The 17,196-nt window shown below is 39.5% G+C and overlaps 1 protein-coding gene across 1 annotated transcript in view; it reads right to left on the bottom strand.

The window, feature by feature from the left end:
* Positions 1-17,196, bottom strand: part of PLCB4 (phospholipase C beta 4) — a 419,094-nt gene that overhangs the window by 222,972 nt on the left and 178,926 nt on the right. The window lies entirely within an intron of this gene.

Below are 17,196 nucleotides of genomic sequence, written 5' to 3'. Positions count from 1 at the left end.
GCACAAGCTCCAGACGCACAGACTCAGCGGCCATGGCTCATGGGCCTAGCCGCTCCACGGCATGTGGGATCTTCCCGGACCGGGGCGCGAACCTGTGTCTCCTGCATCGGCAGGTGGACTCTCAACCACTGTGCCACCAGAGAAGCCCCCTCTAGCTGTATTTCAATGCAGCTAAGAGAGGATAAAATGCATAGAGTTGGCAGCCATTTTACCACCATGAGGAAACAGGACCCTGGTCCCTAAATACTCCTTTAGTATTTGCAAATACTAAAGGTTGCAAATCAAAATAAGACCCTCCATCTTTGAATTTATTTATTTGAAGAGGTTATAATTGAAAACTTCCCTAACATGGGAAAGGAAATAGCCACCCATGTCCAGGAAGTGCAGAGAGTCCCATACAGGATAAACCCAAGGAGAAATATACCAGGACACATAGTAATCAAATTGGCAAAAATTAAAGACAAAAAAAATTATTGAAAGCAGCAAGGGAAAAGTGACAAATAACATACAAGGGAACTCCCATAAGGTTAACAGCTAATTTCTCAGCAGAAACTCTGCAAGCCAGAAGGGAGTGGCATGATATACTTAAAGTGATGAAAGGGAAGAAGCTACAACCAAAATTAATCTACCTGACAAGGATCTCATTCAGATTCGATGGAGAAATCAAAAGCTTTACAGACAAGCAAAAGCTAAGAGAATTCAGCACCACCAAACCAGCTCTACAACAAATGCTGAAGGAACTTCTCTAAGTGGAAAAAACAAGAGAAGAAAAGGACCTACAAAAACAAACCCAAAACAATTAAGAAAATGGTAATAGAAACATACATATCAATAATTACCTTAAACGTGAATGGATTAAATGCTCCAAGAAAAAGGGAGAGGCTTGCTGAATGCATACAAAAACAGGACCCATATATATGCTGTCTACAAGAGACCCACTTCAGACCTAGGGACATATAGAGACTGAAAGTGAGGGGATGGAAAAAGATATTACATGCAAATGGAAATCAAAGGAAAACTGGAGCAGCAGTACACATATCAGATAAAATAGACTTTAAAATGCAATGTTGGGCTTCCCTGGTGGCACAGTGGTTGACAGTCTGCCTGCTAATGCAGGGGACACGGGTTCGAGCCCTGGTCTGGGAGGATCCCACATGCTGCAGAGTGACTGGGCCCGTGAGCCACAACTACTGAGTCTGAGCGTCTGGAGCCTGTGCTCTGCAACAAGAGAGGGCGCGATAGTGAGAGGCCAGCGCACCATGATGAAGAGTGGCCCCCACTTGCCGCAACTAGAGAAAGCCCTCTCATGGAAACGAAGACCCAACACAGCAAAAAATAAATAAATTAATTAAAAAAAATGCAATGTTACAAGAGACAAAGAAGGACACTACATAATGATCAAGGGATCAATCCAAGAAGAAGATATAACAATTATAAATATGTACGTACCCAGCATAGGAGCACCTCAATACATAAGGCAACTGCTAACAGCTAAAAAGGGGAAATCGACAGAAACACAATAATAATGGGGGACTTTAATAACTCACTTACACCAATGGACATATCATCCAAAGAGAAAATTAATACAGAAACACAAGCTTTAAATGACACAACAGACCAGGTAGATTTAATTGATATTTATAGGACATTCCATCCAAAAAGAGCAGATTACACTTTCTTCTCAAGTGCACACGGAACATTCTCCAGGATAGATCACATCGTGAGTCACAAATCAAGCTCCAGTAAATTTAACAACATTGAAATCATATCAAGCATCTTTTCTGACCACAAAGCTATGAGATTAGAAATGAATTACAGGGAAAGAAATGTAAAAGCCACAAACACATGGAGGCTAAACAATACATTACTAAGTAACCAAGAGATCACTGAAGAAATAAAAAAGGAAATAAAAAATACCTAGAGACAAATGACAATGAAAACACGATGATCCAAAGCCTGTGGGATGCAACAAAAGCAGTTCTAAGAGGGAAGTTTATAGCTATACAAGGCCACCTCAAGAAGAAAGAAAAATCTCAAATAAAAAAAAAATCTAACCTTACACCAAAAGGAACTAGAGAAAGAAGAACAAACAAAAACTGAATTTAGCAGAAGGAAAGAAATCATAAAGATCAGAGCAGAAATACAGGAAATAGAAAAAAAGAAACAATAGCAAAGATCAATAAAACTAAAAGCTGGTTCTTAGAGAAGATAAATAAAATTGATAAACCATTAGCCAGACTCATTAAGAAAAAGACGGAGAGGACTCAAATCAATAAAATTAGAAATGGAAAAGGGGAGTTAACAACAGACACTGCAGAAACACAAAGCATCCTAAGAGACTAATACAAGCAACTCTATGCCAATAAAATGGACAACCTGAAGGAAATGGACAAATTCTTAGAAAGGTATAACCTTCCAAGACTGAACCAGGAAGAAATAGAAAATATGAACAGACCAATCACAAGTAATGAAATTACAACTGTGATTAAAAATCTTCCAACAAACAAAAGTCCAGGACCAGATGGCTTCACAGGTGAATTCTATCAAACATTTAGAGAAGAGCTAACACCCATCCTTCTCAAACTCTTCCAAAAAAGTGCAGAGGAAGGAACACTCCCAAACTCATTCTATGAGGCCACCATCATCCTGATACCAAAACCAGACAAAGATACTACAAAAAAAGAAAACTACAGACCAATATCACTGTTGAATATAGATGCAAAAATCCTCAATGAAATACTAGCAAACAGAATCCAACAACACATTAAAAGGATCATACACCATGATCAAGTGGGATTTATCCCAGGGATGCAAGGATTCTTCAATATATGCAAATCAATCAATGTGATACACCATATCAACAAACTGAATAATAAAAACCATATGATTACCTCAATAGATGCAGAAAAAGCTTTTGATAACAGTCAACACCTATTTATGATAAAAACTCTCCAGAAAGTGGGCATAAAGGGAACCTGCTTCAACATAATAAAGGTCATATATGAAAAACCCACAGCAAACATCATTCTCAATGGTGAAAAACTGAAAGCATTTCCTCTAAGATCAGGAACAAGACAAGGATGTCCACTCTCACCACTATTATTCAACATAGTTTTGGAAGCCCTAGACACAGCAATCAGAATAAAAAGATATAAAAGGAATCCAAATTGATAAAGAAGTAAAACTGTCACTGTTTACAGATGACATGATGCTATACGTAGGGAATCCTAAAGATGCCACCACAAAACTACTATAGCTAATCAATGAATTTGGTAAAGTTGCAGGATACAAAATTAATGCACATAAATCTCTTTCATTCTTATATACTAATGATGAAAAATCTGAAAGAGAAATTAAGGAAACACTCCCATTTACCATTCCAACAAAAAGAATAAAATACCTAGGAATAAACCTACCTAGGGAGACAAAAGACCTGTATGCAGAAAACTATAAGACACTGATGAAAGAAATTAAAGATGATACAAACGGATGGAGTGATACACCATTTTCTTGGATTGCAAGAATCAATATTGTAAAAATGACTATACTACCCAAAGCAATCTACATATTCAATGCAATCCCTATTAAATTACCAATGGCATTTTTTTTTTACAGAACTAGAACAAAAAATCTTAAAATTTGTATGGAGACACAAAAGACCTCGAATAGCCAAAGCAGTCTTGAGGGGAAAAAATGAAGCTGAAGGAATCAGACTTCCTGTCTTCAGACTATACTAAAAAGTTACAGTAATCAGGACAATATGGTACTGGCACAAAAACCGAAATATAGATCAATGGATAAGATAGAAAGCCCAGAGATAAACCCTCGCACCTATGGTCAACTAATCTATGAAAAAGGAGGCAAGGATATACAATGGAGATAAGACAGTATCTTCAGTAAGTGGTGCTGAGAAAACTGGACAGCTACATGTAAAAGAATGAAATTAGAACACTCCCTAACACCATACACAAAAATAAACTCAAAATGCATTAGAGACCTAAATGTAAGACTGGACACTATAAAACTCTTAGAGAAAAACATAGGAAGAACACTCTTTGACATACATCACAGCAAGGTCTTTTTTGATCCACCTCCTAGAGTAATGGAAATAAAAACAAAAATAAACAAATGGGACCTAATGAAACTTAAAAGCTTTTGCACAGCAAAGGAAACCATAAACAAGATGAAAAGACAACCCTTAGGATGAGAGAAAATATTTGCAAACGAATCAATGGACAAAGGATTAATATCCAAATATATAAACAGCTCATTCTGTTCAATATTAAAAAAAAAAAAAAACCCAGTCCAAAAATGGGCAGTAGACATTTCTCCAAAGAAGACATACAGATGGTGAAGAAGCACATGAAAAGCTTCTCAACATCACTAATCATTAGAGAAATGCAAATCAAAACTACAATGAGGTATCACCTCACACCAGTGAGAATGGGCATCATCAGAAAATCTACAAACAGCAAATGCTGGAGAGGGTGTGGAGAAAAGGGAACCCTCTTGCACTGTTGGTGGGAATGTAAATTGATATAGCCACTATGCAGAACAGTATGGACGTTCCTTAAAAAATGAAAAATTGCCTTACTATATTACCCAGCAATCCCACTACTGGGCATATACCCAGAGAAAACCATAATTCAAAAAGACACATGCACCCCAATGTTCATTGCAGCCCTATTTACAATAGCCAAGTCATGGAAGCAGCCTAAATGCCCATCGACTGACAAATGAATAAAGAAGATGTGGCACATATATACAGTGGAATATTAGCCATAAAAAGGAACGAAATTGGGTCATTTGTAGAGACATGGATGGATCTAGAGACTGTCATACAGAGTGAAGTAAGTCAGAAAGAGAAAAACAAATATCATATATTAACACATATATGTAGAGCCTAGAAAAATGGTACAGATGAATCAGTTTGCAGGGCAGGAATTGAGACACAGATGTAGAGAACAAACGTATGGACACCAAGGGGGGAAAGCGGCAGGGGGTAGGAGTGGTGGGATGATTTGGGAGATTGTGATTGACATGTATGCACTGATGTGTATAAAATGGATGACTAATAAGAACCTGCTGTACAAAAAAATAAATAAAATAAAATTCAATAAAAAAAATTAAAAAGGAGAAGTAATTGTCAAAAAAAGCCTCAAGGTCAAGAGAATTTAGGTAGTTTGGAAGATAGAAAAATTCAAATGTCAATGCAAATGTAAATGTCAGTCACATGAAGACCTCCAGTATTCAAGTAAAAATAATTCTACATTAGCTACAATCACAGTATATACATACACATATGTATATACCTATATACACGTTGTGTGTGTATATGCATATATAGATACAGACATGAATAGAGATATAGAGGTAATATGTATATTCAATAAAGGCATTCATCTTATTTTCATAATTAATAGTGCTGACAAGTAGCTGACACAATTAGAAACATCCACAATCCTGCAGTTCTGTGTTATAAGAACCCCCGCACTGATTCAGCTTGACTACAGAGACAAATATTGATACTTTGCTGCTGTAAGCCAGTGCCTTGTACAACAAAGGATTGTATTATGAGGTACTTTAATTTTTTTTTTAGGGAATGAACAAAAAATATTTTTGTATAATTTATATTGAGAGAAAACAGAAGCTGCATTAACAACATGCTTCCTAGTTTCTCTCGGCCCACAGAAATCAGACCACAGTGTATTGGCCAGGACTGGAAATCCGATCACCTAGTGCCTGGAGCACCTGTCACCTCAGCCCCTCCAGGAGGCCCTGGGGAGTGTTTATCATAATCACTCTGTTTTGCAGTTTGCTCCAGGTCGCATGCTGCCCCCAAGACCCTCTGGAAGTAGATGGAGGGAGTAAGTTCGACAAGTAAATATCAAAGTACAAACCTATCAATCCAGTACCATTAGGGAAACATTCAACCCAACAACTCGCTTCAACTAAACAACTGCCCAGGAGGGTTAGAAACAGAAAGGTGTCCATGTGTGGGGCCTGGGCCACAAGGTGATGGCACTTTTAAAGCTGAAGGATGCCTCTGTTCTCACCATACAGGAGGGAGCATCTGCACTGGAAGGTTGTATTATTATACAAAAAGGGCTTATACAGTGTCTACAAGATCTTAGGTGCTACAGTAGACATACAAATGTTCTAAAATTTCTTGCCTACCTACTTGCATGAACGACTTTAACATGCCTAATGCAGGCTCACCCACTGGATGACAACAGAGGTACACAGACTTGTCTTACAGGTCTTCCTAGAACAAGCCTTTCAGGCCCTCTCAAGCTGGGGTCTAACGAATTCAGGGCCAGGGTTGGGGGGAATGGGGTGGTCTGTGAACTAAGATGGGAATAAAGTTACATCTTTATTTACACTAACTTCTCATTAAAATCCAGACTCTTCTTCAATTATGGGCATAGGCAACACACCACAATAGTATTAGTAGGATCTGTGATTCTGTCATCAATAGAAACCACAGATATTTTAATATCACATTATGGTTGCCAAAGGATCTTGAAATGCTGTGTACCATCACCACCACTTTGAAATTATAGTAGCTAATAGGGCTACAACTAGATATTAGTTTATCCATTAAAGATGAACACATTACTATAGCACAATTCATAATACTTCGATAGCTCTAATGCAATATAACTGATTTCCTTGGTAATCTTATGTATTTTATTTGATGCATTAATAACCTTTCTTTCTGCAAAAAAATCCACAGGCTTCTCCAGATGCTAAATGGGTCCATGATACAAAAATATTAAGACCCCTCCCCAGGCTAGAACAACAATTCTAGTTCCCGAATTCTAGTTGACTCACCCAATCAATTTCAAATTCAGTCAAATTGAATGACTGGGATCATATAGGAAAAGACAAGGCAGTTAGAAGTATTTTCCCTTTGAATTCATTTATTCATGCATGCAGCAGATACCAGAGCAAACCATACCTTCAAAGCACCATGGCAGGTGATGTGGGGGGGTAGAAAGATAGAGAAAGCGATACTGCTCTTAAGGAGCCCAGAGGCTCACAGAAAAAAGGACTCTACAGATAACTGTGCACAGACAACTTTACCCCAAGGGAATAAGTGTTGGATTAAAGAACTAACATTTGAAACCGAACATCATCGAGAGCTTTTAGCCAGAGGCGACTTGAACTGAGATTTTTCTTTAGAAAACTAATCTGGTTGAGCAGTTTGTAAAGTGGGCTGGAGCGAGGTTAAGATCATCAAGGAGATGATTCTAGTAATTCCAACAAGAGATACCACGGGCCTAATGGAGGAAAGGACCAAGAGAAAAAGTGAACGGTGATGCGTGGCATAGATCCCTTGTCTTGTGCACATGGCTTCATCTGAAAAACGTAAAGAATTTAATTGCCAATAACAAAGAAATGTTTAGCTAGACTAACTTAATATACATTGTGTACTATCATGTTATTATTTGTGCATTGTATTATATATATACATATATATGCATATTGTATCATGTAATTATTTTAAACTGTTTTCAACAACTTTATAATAACCTGGGGAAATGTTTTGCTACTTTAAGTGAAAAAGCACTATACAGAATTATATAGTTTAGAAGTATATGTGGGTTATTACAAAAATGTCTTCAATTCGTTCTCTCCTGTATCCACACCTGTATTAGTTTCCCATGTCTGCCATAGAAAAACTACCACAAACCAGGTAACTTAACATAATAGAAATATATTCTCTCACCGTTGAGGTCAAAAGTCTGAAATCAAGGCATTGGCCCGGCCACATTTCCTTCAGAGGCTCTAGGGAGATTCCATTTCTGTCTCTGCCCACTTCTGCTGGTGAAGCACTCCTTGGCTTGAGGCTGCATCAGTCCAGTCTCTGCCTCTATCTTCACATCAGTTTCTCCTCTTCTGTGGGTCTCTCTCAGGCTGCCTCTGCCTCTCTCTTACAAGGAAGCACTTAGCGTCCACTTATCCAGGATAATGCTTCCGCTCAAATTATTTTAATCACCTCTCTTGCCACATAAGGGAACAATCATAGGTTCCACTGATAGGATATGGATTTCAGGGGCCATTTCCAGCCAACCACAGCATGCTTTGTCATGTGTTTCTTTGGCCCCTCCCACCAAGAGGAGGAGTCAATTTCCTCACTTCCTCCATCTGGACTGACCTTGGGACTTCCTTAAGCCAACAGAATGCAGCAGAAGTGATCTTGTGCCAGTTCCTAGTGTAGGTCTCAAGAGACCTTGCTGACCGCCAGTCTCTCTGTTTCTCTCTCTCTCGAAATCCTGCCTCTCCTCCATGAACAGGCCTAGGCTAGCCTTCCTGATGAGGACAGGCACATGGTCTAGTCAACCCATCCTCAGCCTATGGCTGGCAAACTCCCAGAGGTGTGAGCAAGGCCATTCTTGACTAGACAGACACCAGCTAATGCCAAGATATGAGTGAGCCCTGCTGAGGTCAATCAAACCTGGACCACTTCCTCACAACTGCCCACTGCACCCGTAAAACAATAAAGACTTAATGTTTTAAGCCACTGATATTGGTACCATAACACATTTTCTTTACTGAAAGAAAAATACTAACTATCACTCACTGCTAGAATTAGAGCACTACAAGACTGAGTGCATGTTATTTTGCAAATTCAAAACGGAACTTCTTTTAAAGAACAAATTTAAACTTCTCAGCAAAACAATAGCAACAAAAGATGTTTAACTCTAGACGCTCATTTTATTGATCATCAGGTATGTACAGTAGAATCCTGAGTAGACTGACAAAACTGTTTTCCTAACAGAGCCTTGGGATTTATCATCTGACACTTCAACCACAGGTAGACTAAAATTATATCATCTAAGAGGCTGGTGGTATTACCTTTTTTTTTTTTTTTCATCAGGAGTTAAGAAAGAGATCAGCTGATTTTCATCTCCAAAATTAAGTCTGTAAAAATAACTAATCTCAATTGGATCCATAATTCTGATAAAAGCAAGTCATCAGATTAAAATGTTTCCATGACTAACTCTGTATCCTTACCAGCAGAACTAAAGTGATTTAGAGTTCAAGTTTCTCAAAAATATTTTGGAAATGTAACATTATGTTCTCCATGACATTCTATGGCATTCTTTTACAGCTTTTTAATTGAATTCAATTTGCAATGGGAAAGGAAACCTAATTCTCTTGGGAGGGTTTCAGGAAGATGTGGGAGGGTTTCAGGAAGATATGGGAAAGTTCCTCTGGGTAAAGAAAAAGAAATGATTCATGACTAAGATGAAGTAATACTGCCAAATACCACCCCTGAGAGCCAAAACCAACACCTGAAGATCAGGGGTCACCTAGAGGGACAAGACTTTGCTCACAAGGGACAACTCCTCTCCCATATATGACAATGAACTGACCATTCAACACCAGCTTTTGGCTAAAACAACCTCTGAATACCCAGGATCCATAGAGAGAGTCAAGTCTTTAATAATGTAAAATAACATTTAATGAGGGCTCACAGTGTTCCAGGAACAGTTCTTATGTTTTACATAAATAAGCTCAATTAAGCCCTACAACAACCCATGAAATGTCAATTAATTAACAATTAATAATAATTCCCATTTTACAGATGAGAAAGCTGGGGAAAAACACCAGCCTAAGACTGCACAGCAAGGAAGTGGGCGAGCTAGGATTTGAGTCCCATGTATCTGGTTCTAAAGCATCTTTTTAACAGCTCTGCTTTCCTGCCTCACCTTCATAACCATGTTCTGAAAAACCAACATTCCAGATAAGCTCACGTTTAAAAATCAGTCAAAAGACTACGAACTTTTCAAAATAAAATAAGGAGCAAAAACTGTAAATTCAAACAGTCTTTTTTAAACATTTTATTGGAGTATAGTTGCTTTACAATATTGTGTTAGTTTCTTCAAACAGTCTTAAGAGAAGCCATAAAGGACCTTGAGAAATCATCTCCTCCTGCACCCTGTTGGCACATGCCTCTCTAAGTTGCTCCTTCACAAACACAGGTTGGAGGACTGGCTGCATCACGGTCGCATGAAATTTCCAAATGCATTTGACTTCCATGGAGAATCACAAAATCACTCAGAGCCCTCAGTGAAGTCATTTATTGACAGAGAAATTTATTCATTTATTGCTAAGAGAAATCTCTTCTGGGTTAATTCGAGCAGCCATGAAGAACAGCTGAGCAGCCTCCCCTTTAAATAAAACCCTCCACCAGTATCCTCCTCTCTGGGTTCACCAAGTCAATTTCTTTAACCTTGCTTTCTAAAGCTTCTATTCTAATGATGTTGATTGTTTTTTGAACCCTCTAACAATTTTTCTCTACTTTTTTTTTTAGAGTTGCCGGATAAAATATAGGACACCCAATTCAATTTGATTTCAGATCAATAACAAATAATATTTTAGTATAAGTATGTCCCATGTATAAATATGTCCCAAATATTACATGGGACATACCTACACTAAAAAATGACTCATTAATGATCTGAGTTGCAAATATGAGTGGAGGTTGTGAATCTATATTTACTGTATCTAGCTATTTTCTTTTAAACCTGTCAAAACCACATACAGTTGTCTAACTCAGTTGTCTCAAACTTGAGCATGCATCAGAATCACCTGGAGAGCTGTTAAAACATAGACTCCTGGATCCCACCTCCAGAGGTTCTGATTCAGAAATCTCTTGCAATTAGGAAACTGCATTTCTACCAGGTTGCCAGGTGATGCTGATGCTGCTGGTCTGAGGACCATACTTTTTGAGAATCAGCACTCGAATTCCCTGAATTAAGTACAGTGTGGGCAAGGAGCATGTCCGAGTCTGTAAAATCCCCAGCTAAACTGCATAAGCCCAGGGGAGAACGTGGGGTCTCCTCTGTGCCCATGGAGCATTCAAGTCCCCTTTCCCCAATCCTACTAGGAAATTAGAAAGTGCCTCAAATTAAGAAGGTCCAGCCCCTGCTCATTCATACTGGATTAGATTCCCTGAGATGGAAAGGACCTCTTTAAGGCTCAGATGACTGCTCCTGAGGCAAGTTTGTCCCAAAGGAGGAACCTGCAGGGGGCTCCAACCCAATTCCCCTTCTTAAAAGATGATCTTCTCATAATGACTGTTCCCATTTTATTTTCTGACCTTTGTGCCCTGGTAAACTTTCCCCAGGTCCAACATTCAGTACAAGAGGCTGTGGCATGTGGCAGATTGCTTGATGCCTCCGATTAGCAGCCTCCCTGTACCCTTTTCCTTTGTCCACTAACTTTGAAGTCTCTTCCCATTCTGACTCTGGGGTTGGCCTTGGACCTTGTTTTGGCCAACAGAATAAAGCAGAAGTGCCATATGCCAGTTATAAATCTAGATTTCAAGAGGCCTTGCAAGTTTCTGTTCCTTCTCTTGGGACCCTGCTCAGTCATCATGAACAAGGCCAGGCTAACCCAACAGAGCATGAGAGACCACGTGGAACAGAGCTGAGTCTGCCCAACTGAGGTCATTCACAACTGGCCAGTCCCCAACTGACCCACTAGCTGACCACAAATGTATGAGTAAGCCCAGATGAGCCTAGCCCAAACCGGCAAAAATGCCCAGCTGGCCCATAAGTTTGTGACCCAAAATAAATGTTTATTGTTGCAAACTGAGGTTCTGGGGTAATAACTGTTCAGCATTACTGTGGCCATAGATAACTGATGAAGTGTCTGACATTCTGATCATGCTCAGCTCAACCCTCTAATTCCAAAGACTTTGTCAGAACTCCTCCCTGGAGAGGGAGCTCTCTTCATTTCGGCATCTCCAGGTTATGCCCTTGGCTGAAAGCCTCCCATGTCGTTGATACTCTGGGCATAGCCCTTGAATGAATCTGCTGATTCACTGCACAACTATCCTGAATTGGACAATCATATTCAGTGTTGGTCAACACCAACCATGTTTCTTTCGTTTCCTTTTCTTTCATGCTTGGCCAATTTTGTTTCCCATCCTGCTTTTGGCTCACTGGTTTCTCTTAGGGGGTTTGTGTGTGTGTGTGCTGTTACTGTTTTGCCATGAGATGAATAAAAGAATGACTGAGACTGATTCGCCAATCTCTGCTTCTCTAAGAAGGAGAGATGCAAAGGAGGTGTATGAATGAGCAAGATAAATGGGGATGAGGGGAGAGAGGCAACAGTATCTACCCCAATCATAAAATCATTACCCACATCAAAGAAATCAGAGAAGCCTTCTCCTTTCAAATGAGAAGTTCCTTTGTAGTTAAACAATAAAACTAATCCCACTGGAAATTTTTTCAACTTACTTTTTAAAAAGTTTACTTCCTGTCTTGCTTATATTTCAAAGAAAACTAAGCCTGAATATTTCTTGCATAGGTACTATCTTCCATTCCATAACCTCAAGACAAGAAGGGAAAAGGAAGAAGGGATTTAACTGATTCAGTGGGCTAGATGAGATTTCTGTAACTCAAAACAAATCTTTGCTACCACAGGGAAATGCAGTAGCGAAGTTCTGACACCATGGACCATCAGAGCAGGCATCAGAAGTACAACCTAAGCAGATAGGGTGGTTGGACTAAAGTCGAGTGCACATCAACCCTCCCTCCCTCTCTCCTTTCCTCCATAGATTCGTCTGAGCCCTGCAATGAAATGAAAGTAAAGGAATAAAGAAGAGAACTGACTGATAACTGAAGAGAAGAGAAAGTGTCAAGAGCAAACAAGATTAGAAGTTAGAGACAAACAAGCGGGCATAAATCTATGATCTGAGATCGAATTAGGGAAAGCTGCGGTCCAGAATATGGCAGAAGGGGATTGCAGTGGGTGTGGCTTGCAGTTGGCTGGTGCAGAGGATAGGAGGAAGATTCAAGCTTAGACACAGCACAGAAGATGACTTAAAAATAATTTTAAAAGATACATGCATCCCTATGTTCATAGCAGCACTATTCACAATAGCCAGGACATGGAAACAACCTAAATGTCGATTGAATAGATGAATGGATAAAGAAGCTGTGGTATATATATACACAATGAAATATTACTCAGCCATTAAAAAGAATGAAATCATGCCACTTGCAGTGACATGGATGGACCTGGAGATTATCAGACAGGGAAAGAAATACCAATGTGGAATCTAAAATACAACACAAATGAACTTATTTACAAAACAGAAATAGAGTCACAGAGAACAGACTTGTGGTTGCCAAGGGGCAGGGGGCGTGGGGGATGGATTGGGAGTTTGGGATTAGCAGATGCAAACTATTATATATAGAATGGATAAAAAACAAGGTCTTACTGTATAGCACAGGGTATAACATCCTGTGATATACCATAATGAAAAAAGGATATGAAAAATAATATGTATGTATAACTGAATCACTTTGCTGTACAGCAGAAATTAACACAACATTGTAAATCAACTGTATTTCAATGAAATAAATTTTTAAAAAATTAAAAAATTAAAATGGTTATATAAAAAGCACATGCTAAACGGCTGAGGATATAGTTATTTATAGTGAACAGTTGTTGCAGATAGAACAGAAGGGAAAATTGAGCAGCAGGGCAACAGGGAAATAGTATGGTTAAGGAAATTATGAGAGACTTAACACTCAATGCTACACATCCATTAAAATCCAGTTCGCAATGAATGTATAACAGCCTGGGGAAACTATGGTGATATAAGATGTGAAAAAAGAACAACGGAAATGTTCTAATGTTTGAAAATGCAAAAGTGGGGGATTGTTTAAAGAAGTGGGAGTGAAAGGAAGAAAATTCCAGAGGACAGTGGATCAAATATCATCACCCTACATGGTGGGGGAAGTTAAGAGAGGCTTTCAAATGTTGAAGGAATAAGAAACAGAGGCTCAAGAATGCTAGGTAAACTCATGCAGGCCTCAACCAGAAGGACTATATATAGTAATGTAATTATTTAAAAAATTGAGGTTTTCATTGATGTGGGTTAAATCTGTATTCATTAAATAAGTTAATAAATAACATCCGAAACTGATCAATTGAGTCTGAAGGACAAGGACTTTAGGTCATAGCAATAACCAGGATATGATTTAAAAACAGAAATGGTTATAACAATTGCCTCCAAAGAACTTGGGGGGTAGTGGAAATTGATCCAGTTCACATGTCTTTCTTCATATTTTTAAAATATGTATACATATACATTACTCTTATTAAAAACACAACTGGGCTTCCCTGGTGGTGCAGTGGTTGAGAGTCCGCCTGCCAATGCAGGGGACACAGGTTTGTGCCCCGGTCCGGGAGGATCCCACATGCTGCAGAGCAGCTGGGCCCGTGAGCCATGGTCACTGAGCCTGCGTGTCTGGAGCGCCTGTGCTCCACAATGGGAGAGGCCACAGCGGTGAGGGGCCCACGTACCGCAAACAAAACAAAACAAAACAAAAAAACCACAACTAAAATGTTACACTTACCCTACTGAATAACTATTCAACACAGATGACCCAGTTGGCAATCAAGAGGAACAGGAGGGTATTTTGTGAGATAAGTCAGAAAGTCCCTCAAATATAATCCGATTGTCTTTGAGTACCATCATTTATAGCATGGAAAACTGCACTAAGAACCTCAGTAATGAGGAACTGCTGATGATTTCCACTTTCCTTTTAAGCCCTGGAAAATCACAGGGAAAGTTATTGCTATATCAAAATCAGTCGAGGCAGCAGCTGCCCAGAAATGTGGTGTTGCCCGGAGACAGTGTCATGTGTAGAAAGAACTCGAATGGTAAGACCAAATTGGGAAATCAAAGGCTGTGCTGTTTCCCAGCTCTCCTACTCTGTGCTGAAGGACAGCTATGCCTACGTCCGGATGAGGTGTCCCTCCGAAGTGTCGAGTCCACCTCCTCCTCTACAACACACATGGAGCAGCCCACGTCCATCAATCTGGCAGTCCCTTAGGCTCTTAGCACAGGACCACTTCTGCTTCTAGAAACCATCTTTGTGGACCATGACATGTTTGCTTGTAGTGAAGTGACAGCAGGCCGTCTTCATGGTTGAATGTGAAAATGGTATACGCTAGTGGTATGTCCACAGGCTCCAAGTCCCTCCTACAATATCTGTATCCCTACACCTCACAGCATCACCATTCTAATCTGCCTGTCCTCATGCTCTCACCTGGACTAGCCTTATTGCTGTGCAAGCTCATCATTTCCTTCTTCTCCAATCCCCAGCCCCTGCTTCCAGGCCCCCAACCAACCCAGTCATCTCAACCAGCAGGCTGCTATGTGATTATTCGCAAAGCACTGCTCCTTTTATGCTAGTTCCTTCCTTTCCTGATGAAAAACTTCCCTTAGCTCATCACTGCCCACCACAGTGTGACCTCCAAGAGTGTCTCAAGCAATACTAATGCCCGCATTAGTTCTTACAAAAATACTAAGAAAAGAAAGGGAAAGAACAGATTCCATGGAGAAACAATTTGGAATATACTGCATACTCTAACTACCATTGGAAGATTCAAGATCTACATTAGAATGCTCTGGGTTCTAGGAATCCCATGCCTAGCTTCGTTTAATTCAGCATTTCACTTCTATACAAAACATAGATTAACACAACCTGGAATTACTCTTCTGTTGAGCAAACTTTGGCAACACTATTGGTTTGTGTTCCAAGGAGCTGTGGTCTAGCATGGTGCTTCTCAAACATGAACGCACAGAAGGCCCACATGGAGGGCTTGTGAACACACAGATGCTGAGCCCCATCCCAGAGATGCTGAGGCAGTAAACGGGGCTCCCAGATTCAGCAGCACTAACAAGGTCCCGGGTGATGCTGCTGGTCTCTCAATGACAACATGAGTAAAAAATTCCTATGGCAAAAAAATCTAAACTCCTTATCATGACATTCAGGGTCCTTCTTATTTTAATCAGAACCTCTCCACCCTCCTTTTCTCCTCTAACTTCCCTTTGGTTATCTTATGCTGCAGCCCAAAGAACTACCTCCTTTTTCCTGTATCCCAGTTGTTCTTTCTGGCCTCCATTATCTCCCTGTGCCCAAACCCTTCTCCCTTCAAGATCTGGAACAAACATATGCTTGGCTGGCTTGTCTTTTCTTTACATACTTTAGAACTTCCTGTACTGATTTGTAATTGTTTACCTGCATTGCTTAACTTCTGTAGCCTATAAGATATAGGAAGGCATATTCTGCATCTGGCTTACGTTTGGAGATGATGATACCTGGGAGAATGTTTTATAAATAGTAAAGGCTCAATCAGCATTTGATGAGTAAATAATGCATGGCTAACAATGGCTGCTGATCTGAATTAGGGGAGATCCTTATTAACTCCAAATTGTAAGATGGGTGTGCAAACATATGAGGGCTTAAAAATAAGGCTGCCCCAAAGAGTTTAGTAGATTCTTTACTACAGGACATGAGAAATTGTAAATGGTGACCCATGTTAGAAATAAGAGAAAATGATCGTTAACTATGCAGAGCTAATAAAGATGACAATAAGACATGTATGTGTATACAGAGGCTACAGGTCACTTAAGCATACACCCACACCCACACCCACACATATATGTCTTGATCTGGGAAGTGGTTATATGGGTGTATATACATATAAACACACAAAAAGTCTTGAACTATGATTTATGCATTTTCCAGTATGTAGGTTATACTCCAATAAATAAAACACAGTAGAGAAAAGTGAGAAAAAATAATACAATACAGAAAAGACCATGTTTTAAAGTTCTTATCTTGTCTTTTTTAATTCACTCTCTTAGAATATGTGGGAGAGTAATGCATTATTTCACAATCTGTATTTTTCTGACACAGTAAATGTATCATTAAGGAATTATTTAGGGAAGGTACTAGAATAAAAACTATCACATAGGTATCATGATGACATACATGTGGCAGTAGGTAATGAGAAATCTGTATGCGATTGTCTTTCCCCATGAAAGAAAGCATCTTAGTCTTTTGTTTCTTCCAGGCCAAGTTTTATCCAAAATTCTATAACCTAAGTCACCTTTGGAGGAAACAGCATTCAGCCACCATTGATCTCATCTGACATTGTTAGTTTCCATAGAAACTCCTGTAGAATGCTCCCACTTGTCTGGACTAAATGCCTCTCCCATCCACTCAAAACGAGGCCAGGAAAACCCTGCCTCGGAGTCTGACATCTCCCAGCCCTGCTCTGTTGCAGAAGGACACAAGAGCACTTAAGTCAGCATCTGTTACCTTTATCAGAAGAGCTGTCTCCCTTATGGACACACAAATGAAAGATTAAACA

Source organism: Mesoplodon densirostris, chromosome 16, assembly GCF_025265405.1.
Source record: "Mesoplodon densirostris isolate mMesDen1 chromosome 16, mMesDen1 primary haplotype, whole genome shotgun sequence".
In the NCBI taxonomy this organism is placed as follows: Eukaryota; Metazoa; Chordata; class Mammalia; order Artiodactyla; family Ziphiidae; genus Mesoplodon; species Mesoplodon densirostris.
The sequence above is the reverse complement of the archived record's forward strand: the minus strand, read 5'-3'. Positions and strand labels throughout refer to the sequence as shown.